Source organism: Plecotus auritus (assembly GCF_963455305.1).
Source record: "Plecotus auritus genome assembly, chromosome: 3".
NCBI lineage: Eukaryota > Metazoa > Chordata > Mammalia > Chiroptera > Vespertilionidae > Plecotus > Plecotus auritus.
Window position 1 is genome coordinate 125,614,090 of NC_137772.1, and position 9,253 is coordinate 125,623,342.

The 9,253-nt window shown below is 44.3% G+C and overlaps 1 pseudogene across 1 annotated transcript; it reads left to right on the top strand.

Moving 5' to 3' along the window:
* The first annotated feature begins 219 nt into the window (after positions 1-219).
* On the top strand, positions 220-1,317 carry LOC308245018 (large ribosomal subunit protein eL19-like; annotated as a pseudogene). The gene is made up of 2 exons: positions 220-658; positions 1,203-1,317. The product of its transcript is annotated as a large ribosomal subunit protein eL19-like (transcript).
* The last annotated feature ends 7,936 nt before the right edge of the window (positions 1,318-9,253 follow it).

A 9,253-nucleotide genomic window follows, 5' to 3' on the forward strand; every position in this document is an offset into this window, starting at 1 on the left:
TAATAGAGAAACAGCAACAAAAATACCCAACTCACAGGATTGCTGTGGAGATTACCTGAGATCAGTCATACAATGCATGTTTGGAGGCACTAAAAAATATTAGCCTCCTACCCTTGCTCAGATGTCATTGGGTAAAGGCTTCTTTGTGCTCATAAAAGCCTCTGAGGGATGAGAAGTTTTAATAGAAGCTCTGAGCTTTTCGCTGCAGCAGCCGCAGCCATGAGTATGCTCAGGCTTCAGAAGAGGCTTGCCTCCAGAGTCCTCCACTGTGGAAAAAAGAGCTGGTTAGACCCCAATGAGATCAATGAAATCACCAATGCCAACTCCCATCTGCAAGTTTGGAAGCTGATCAAAGATGAACTGATCGTGCTGGAAAAACACATTGGCCCACAGGAAGAGCAGGCATATGGGCATAGATGAGCGAAAGGGTACTGCAAATGCTCGAATGCCTGAGAAAATAACCTGGATGAGGAGGGTGGGAATTCTTCACTGGCTTCTGAGAAGATACTGTGAATCTAGGAAGATTGACCACCACATGTACCACAGCCTGTACTTGAAAGTGAAGGGTAGTGTGTTAAAAAAGGAGTGGTTTCCCATGGAATATATCCACAAGCTGAAGCTAGACAAGGCTCACAAGAAGCTTCTGGCTACCTGGCCTGTGTGGCTCAGTGGTTGAGCGTGGACCTATGAACCAGGAAGTCACCATTGGATTCGTGATCAGGGTACATGCCCAGATCCCCAGTAGTGGGTGTGCAGGGGGCAGCCAATTAATGATTTTCTCACAACATTGATGTTTTTATCTCCCTTTCCAAAAGCAATACAAATATATTAAAAGAAGAAGAAGGAGAAGGAGAAGGAGAAAAGGAGGAGGAGGAGGAGGAGGAAGAAGAAAAGGAGGAGGAGGAGGAGGAGGAAGAGGAGGGGAGGAGGAGAAGAAGAAGAAGAAGGAGAAGGAGAAGGAGAAGAAGGAGAAGAAGGAGGAGGAGAAGAAGAAGAAGAAGAAGAAGAAGAAGAAGAAGAAGAAGAAGAAGAAGAAGAAGAAGAAGAAGAAGAAGAAGAAGAAGAAGAAAAGAGAAGAGAGGAGAAGGAGAAGGAGAAGGAGAAGGAGAAGGAGAAGGAGAAGGAGAAGGAGAAGGAGAAGGAGAAGGAGAAGGAGAAGGAGAAGGAGAAGGAGAAGGAGAAGAATGATTCTGGCTGACCAGGCCAAGGCCTGAAGGTCTAAGACCGAGAAAACTCACAAGTACAGTGAAGAATGGTTCCAAGCCAAGAAGGAGGAAATCATCAAGACTGTCCAAGGAGGAAGAGACCAAGAAATAAAGCTTCACCTCTATTACCCATACATAGTGGCCTTGGCAATTACTGGTTCAATCATTAATAAAAGTAGTCTTCATCTAAAAATAAATAAATAAACAAATAAACAAATAAAATAAAAAGAAGTTCTGAAAAAAACCTTTGCCAGGCACAAAGGAAACATAAATTCAAGAAGCTCCAAGTTTGCTCAGAACTCACTTGTGTACAGTTTCATTTGAGTTATAAACCCTGAGGAAAAAAATCAAACTCTTTCTTTTATCATGTTCTTAAAAAGTATTCTCTACCTGTGCTTCTCAAACTCAAAGGTACATAGGAATCACCTGGGCATCTTGTTTGAATGCAGATTTAAATTTGGTAGGATAGGGGAGGGGCCTAAGAGTCTACAGTGGTTCTCAACCTTTCTAATGCCGCGACCCTTGAATACAGTTCCTCATGGTGTGGTGACCCCCAACCATAAAATTATTTTCGTTGCTACTTCATAACTGTAATTTTGCTACTGTTATGAATCGTAATGTAAATATCTGTGTTTTCCGATGGTCTTAGGCTCTACAGCAGCGGTTCTCAACCTGTGGGAGAGAACAGGCTGAGAACCGCTAGCAGGGTCACCTAAGACCATCGGAAAACAGATATTTACATTACGATTCATAACAGTAGCAAAATTTCAGTTATGAAGTAGCAACGAAAATAATTTTATGGTTGGGGTCACCACACCATGAGGAACTGTATCAAAGGGTCGCGGCATTAGAAAGGTTGAGAACCACTGTTCTAGATGATCAGATGCTATTGAATCCTGGACCACACTTTGAAGAGCAAGGCAGACCATGCACCCATTGATGCTGGACCCAGGAATGATAGCCTTGACTTATCTAATGCACAAGACAGCATACAGTATTTGATGTGGTGCCTGGTATCTGGCCAGCCTCTCAATGTTATTGTTTTATTACCTGTGTAGGATAAACTGGAAAACTTATCCATGATACACTATCGTTTCGTATAATCAAAACTGGGACAAAGTTGATTCTGGCCTTCAAGGACATGGTAGGCGACGGCTGTCACGAATCCACTGTGGGGAGAGCAGTCACTTCAGAGTCAGCCTGCAGCACTTGGTGATAACCTCCCACAGGCTTGATAGTGAGGGGTGGTAAGGTGTGTGAAGGTAACAGAGCCATGGCCTGGCTAGCTGGGTACCCGGTGTAGCCTGGCTTGTAGGGAAGATGGGAAAAGCCAAAGCCCAGACTATAGCCCTGAAATCTGAGGCCAGACCCTACCTCCCCACTGGGGGTGCAGCAATACTCAGTGGAAATGGCTAGGCAGACAATATGTCAGGCAGCACCAACAGCTTGTGACAGGCAGCATCAAAGCGATACCCCACAGGGCTGCTAAATGTCCTGTGTGTGGTGTGCATGGTTCATGGTTGTATTTCTCTGAGGAATACAATTGCTCTGCATTTGAATCAGAAATGGAAAATGTGTGGCATATATGGTGTGGAGAAGACAGGAAAGTGCATTGGAAAGAGTATGGACTCAGGGGTCAGTGAGAAACTGCTCCCAAGCTCAGCTCTGAGGCAATGAATACCTTTGTGGCGCAGGCAACACTGTGGATCTCTGAGCCTCAATTCTCTGATCTGTGAAATGGGGCTGCAAACACATAACTTGCAGGGTCACTGTGAAGAATGAAGGGAGACAATGTGTTGTCAGATGGTGCCTTTATAAAACGGCACCTTTAAGATTATGGGTTCTGGCTAATTTCTGGAAGGCAGCAGCTTCCACTCAGGTAGTCAGGCAGGCAACCTCACTTCAGTTATCGTCCCTCAATATAATTGCTGCACACATTCAGCAGACGCTATCTTGACTCTCAAACCTGAGGTTGCATTGCATTGCAGCCCACAATAAGGTGGCCTGGCCCTGGCCATCCCTTATCTTCTACCAAAGTCACAGCCTGGGACTCTCCTTTGTTCCTGTACAGTGACAAGCCTTATGGGACAAGCTGGGGACCTGTAGCTGAGCAAACTAAGCAAATCTGATAGCCTTCCGTGCAGTCCCTGTGGATGGTCACTCACCCTCAACCCCTGCTCCACTCACACCTTCCTCTTGGCTAACAGAAGAGGAAACAAAATGTTTTCATTAACAGTCATGGCAATCAAGCTATGAAGTGACCAACCTACTGAGTTGTACCTAAAAGAAAATAGAGCATAGGAAAAGATTATAATGGAAATGGTTAAATATAATAACACGTAGCACAGAACTGTGAACAAAAGATTAAGGTGGTTTTGTGGACTGGTGAAGCACAGCAACAGGTCCAGTGTTGTTTACTTGTTAAAAATTGTTTTCTGGACTGCCACTCGTCTCCGTCAAAGGACACCAGCCCATTTACCCAAAGAAATCCATGCACACCCAGTTTGGCTAAATGCTAATCAGAATCTGTAAAAAGCTTCAGGTTTTACTTTCATATACAAAAGTCATTCATCACTCAGATCATTCATTAACTCAACTTCAAAGCTCTTCCCTGGCTATCATTCCAACAGGGTCAGAGAAATAGGGTGTGACCATACTTTTTTCTTGAGGGGGGTGATGACCAGAGAATCACAAATAATAATGACTTCCTCCCCCGCTTGAACCTTATTCTCATTTTCCAAAAATAAACATGCCTTGTCTTCGGTGAAGTAGGGTATAGCTTCTGCAGGCATTCTGTCAGATAAAAGCAGGTGAAAGGTCACCAGGTCCTGCCTCCATGGTAAGCGAATCATCATCTCTCGGTGTGCAAACACCAAAGTCATAAAACTGTGACGACCACACAGGAAATCTAGGCTGCTGTCATGATATGTTTCCATATGCGGTAGAGGGACACTGCCCTTGTGATGCTTTGTCCAAGACAGAGATCCAGGAGATATGATCGGTGAGCTGTGCACCTGGCCAGAGGTCTCTGCAAAGCTAGTGCCTAATAAGAAAGCTTTTCTCAAACCCCTGTGAGCTGTGACGGGTTTTGGTACCTGCAGATGTGGGACCCATCCAGACCCAAAGGCTCTCATAGACCTCACTTTCCAGCATGCGCAGAACTTGAGTTAGGAATTCCTCCCATGCTCACCTACTTCTTCCTGCACTGGGCACCCCTGTGCATTTGGCGGCTGGGGGAGGAGGAAGGAAGGAGACAAACTTGTGAAATCAACATTTTTGGGAAACCTCCAGCTTGTTTCAGAATCAGCAGGACACATGAGCCCGCCACAATAGGTTCACTTTCATGTGGATGCTGCAGTAGGCAAGACTTCCAAGTAAAAACTCTGAATGTGAATTTAGCTAGTTTTGGATAAAGCAGCCTTTCAGCGTCAATAAACACCATGAATGCAGCGGCGGTGGAGTTACAACTTAATGAGATGAGGGGAAGTGCACCGGGTCAGGCCTCATCTCCCAGCCTCTGTCATGCTAATCAGCTGGGCAGCCGGCAGCTGAAAAACTGCTGGAATTTTTATTTGCATTTCATTTACTTGGAAGGAAATTGACCCAGATGGTCCACAAAGGCCCTAGAAGGCTGGCAAGCAGTGTAGGGCTGCACACTTCTCAGAGGGCCTGCACTTGTCTGCCCATCCTTCTTTGAGCCGGGGGCATAAAAGATTAAAACTGCGTAAGGGAATTGATTTCATGATTTTTAGATAATTTCCCCAAGATTTCAGAAAGGACCTCAGCAAACTAATTTAATCAAACAGGAGCTCAATAGTAATTAAGGAGAAGAAAAGCTGAGATAATGAAAGAGGTGGTGAGGATTTTTGCTGTTGCTGGTGGGAACCTTTCTTAATTAGGAAAAGTCTAAAAACTGGATGATGTTGATGGAGACAAGCAGAGGCAGGGAGAGCCAGCAGCCGGCGCCACAGTCAGCCCATGATGGATTGCCCACACAGTGTATCTCCTCTAAAGAGGGCACAAACAACTGGCCACTGAGGTGCCCTGCGTGGCATTTCCACGGGTTTTTGCCTGAATCTTGAAGGTTGGGCTTTCTGGGGGAGCCCAGGTTTGTCCCTACCTAGTCCCTTTCAATGGAGGGCTCATTTTCATCCTGGCGGAACTCGCACCTCATCATGACTCTTAGATAATGTAGGATTGGGGAGCACAGGCTGTGGGGCCAGGCTGCCTGTCCAAATCCAGGCTCTGTCAATTACTAGCTGCATGACCTTGGGTGAGTTACCCTTCATCTGCACTTCAGTGTCCTTGGATGTAAGATGGAGATAATAATAGTGCCCTTCCTCTAGGGTCCTTGAGCATCTGAAATGAGGTTATGTTAGGAGCAGAAATAAAATATTGGGGACTAGCTATAATTATAAGAAATATTAATCATGCTCCGTTAACCATGATTATTCTGTTCTGATTAGAAAAAGCACATTCTAACCTGGCTGAGAGTTGTATGCCCTGGGGTATGGGAGCTAACATCAGAATGCAGTCCATCCTCCTTTCCCAAGAACTGCCTATCATTATGGAAAGATTTACAACAAGTATGTCAAACTCAAAGGCTAACATGGGCCAAATAAACAAGGTTTAAGTTTAGGTGGGCCGCAAAAAAACAAAAGCTTCAATTTTCATAGAAACATAGGTTTGTTTCGATAGAGACATGCTGAATACAAAGGGCTGAAGTAAATGAGTAATCGTTAACATAAAATAATATAACATTTTAATAAAAATTAATATTTTTCTTGAATATTAACTTACTAGACACCACATAACTGCACAAATTAATAAGTGTAACGCAAATAAACCTATTTTTCTTGTTCTCCAAAAGCGAAATATTTCCTGTTGCGCACACCAAACAAGTTAGTATTGCCATAATCGGCTACTAAAATATTCGCTGCTAGTATTAGTGGAGAAAAATGGTGCGCCTGTGCGTGACGCGAGTAAGGGAAATGAATGCAACACGATTATAGTAATCAGTCATTAGCTAACGTTGTAGTTCGTTATTAATAATTATGTATAACAGGATATTGTAAAAATTAAGTTACGAAATTTTTGTTAAAATGTTTCTTATATACCATTACATTGACTGGGCAGCAAAAATATTCATTTGACATGCTTGATTTACAACCTCATGACTGAAACACCTAGTCCCAGGGGTACCTACCCTCTGCGACGCCCACCCTCCCAGCCCACATTGCCTGTAACCTATAACTATTATACTTGCTCACTTTCCCCTGCCTGTAATTCTTACTGTCCCATGTAACCTTTGTCCTTCTACCCAATATAAGCAGCTGGCTTATGGGGAGAGGCAGAGCAGATTTTTGTGGATGACCTGCTGCTCTCCCGTACTGCGGGCAGTATTGGAATAAACGCTCACATATGTCTCAACCCTGTTTCTGATTAATTGGCTCAAGTAGTGCCAGGCAGCCTGGACCCCTTGGTTGTCCGGTTACAGTTAGACACAGGAAGGGCTTAGCACAGGGCCAGGAACATAAGTAGGGCCAAATAAATGGCAGCAATTGATATTGTTGTTAAATGGACATTCTCTTCCAGTCTTTGGATAAAAATACCTCCCAGATCAATGAACATGGGTTGATATAAAAATAATCAGTACCCTTCCCATCTTATTTTTGATACCAACAGATACCTGGCACATAGTAGACATCTAATAAGTGTTGGACAAATAAATGCACAAAATACCAAATGTCAAAGAATAAGCACATGATTGGACTCCATTGTAGGGAAGGGTTTGCTTCCTGGAGCCAAGCCCTCAGAGCCCACCTACAACCTCAGGCCTCTCCTTGGCCCAGCCCACATCAGAACTCTCTTCGAATCACAGTTCTCCTTTCCTAACATCTGCTACCAGTTGTTGGCTCAAATGGATCAACTTAGGTTTATTCATGCTCTGCTCTGATTTTCTGACCTGAAAGCAAGTAGGAAAAGAATCCATAAGAAAGCAAACATTTCACATCTTTGAGGATGTTGAATGCATTTACTGAAGTAGGGCTTCTGATGGCTGGGCAGGTACTTGTTTGTTGACGCTGTACTTCAGATCCTTTCCCACTCTGGGTGTTGATCCCTGGGCACTAATAGCCATAATCTCTTTGGCTGTAGGTTTTACATCCTTCCCTCTGATTCTTGTCTTTTCCTGACTTCCCTGATCACATGCTTCCTCACCTTCCCCCTACTATCATGCCTGAAGTGAAGCCCTGGGCCTGGTCTCCCCCAGGGGTTAAGCCTGGTTTCCTTGACAGCTTCACCCCAGAGTTTCACTTCTAACATTTTCTCTGCTCCCACCTAAAAGGAAAAGAGAGAGCACCCAGGCATCAGCTCTCATGAAATGCATCCTGATTTATGTCTAAATCTTTATTTTACATGTAACTGTAAGGGGCTCTTGACAGTGGCAGTGTGAAACATTTATTCAACACGAGTGCCAATAAATGGTTCTCTTCACTAGAATGTCTATACATTTGCTTTCAGTAACAAGCATTATCCCACTGTCTTCCAAATATAAACAGATTTAAAATGCATTATGCAAAACACGAGAGCTTATTGTAAAGATCCAGGAGTGGGCCAGGGATCCCAGAGACAAGGATATACCCTGGCCTTGGGAATGTGCTGGGAGCTGGAACCGAACTTGAGACCTCTCTCTGCTACTCACTCTGCTCTTTTCTATGTATTTCTTCCTTCTTCTCTCGCTCTTGGCACACTGGTTTCCTCTGTTGTTTTGGTGTAAAGAATGGAAAACATCGCCTCTGATGGCTGCTGCGTTGACATTTTAGAGGTCCAGGCACCCATAGGGAGAACTCCAATCTATTAATTTTAATTCCAAATCCAAGGGAAGGGACATTTGGGGCAAGTACTTGCCTCATCATCTAGAGGAAGGGTGGAGTCAAAGTAGCTGCCAGAGTTAATGAGTTAATATTTTTAAAGCACCCTGTATATAATGAGCATTATAACTAATTAAAAATAAAAGTGCAGTTGATTTTAAGGAAGAGAGAAAATAAAACTTTGTTGCTCCTCATTCTTTGTTTTCTGATCCCTCAAGAATGGGGCAGAGAAAAAGTCCAGGAAGAGACCCAGAGCCAACTTCCTTTGAGACAGTCAATGGGCATCAGAGCCAGGCATTGCTCTCCACTAAATAAATGCCAAAGAAAAAAAAAAATAAAACACAGGAAAAGACACCAAATTATTCTTCACATCCCATTGAGGACAGATAACCCAGTGCTCTAGACAGCAGGGCAGGGTGAGCCTGGGGAATCTGTCGCTGTACCAGTTGTACTAAGGGAGGGGGATGGCCCTCCTGGAAGGCTGAAGTGAGGGAGGAAGGAGGGGTGTGGGAATGGAGGAGGGGAATTCAGATACACACTGTCTTGAAACGGAGCCTGACCAATGACTAAACTAATTCCATTGAAGCCACCTGAGTTCCCCAATAAGGGGCTGTACATCATGGAGCACATGGACAGTGATGGGGAGAGGAAACCTGGTCTGGCACTTGTCCCAATAAGAGTAGTGTGTTAGAGTGCCATAGTGGGGACAGACTTTGCTTTATAGACCTTAATTTCTCAGGAACCCTAGCTCAAAAGCAGGAAGAAAATGGACTGAATGAGTGCCCTCAGGCAGTGGTTCTCAACCAGAAGTGATTTTGCCAGCCTCCCACACCATTCCTCCTAGGAGCATGTGGCAATGTCTTAGGATATTTTGGGGGGTAGAGGATGCTACTGATCTATTTGGCAGAGGCCAGGAATGCTGCTCAATATCCTATAGTGCACAGAATAGGCCCTGACAACAAAGAATTAATTAGTCCCTAATTTCAATAGTACTGAGTGTAGGGAAACCCTGGTGCAAGGAAAGTCTTGCTCTTAAAACAGTTGTTGGCATGGGTTGTAGAGGTGGCTGGGTGGTGGTGTTGACAAAGGATGCTGACAAGGATGGTGGAGTTGGCATTGGCTGAGGGGTTGGCCAAAGGAAAAAGGGGCTGACTTCTGAAGGCAGAGGAACATCCT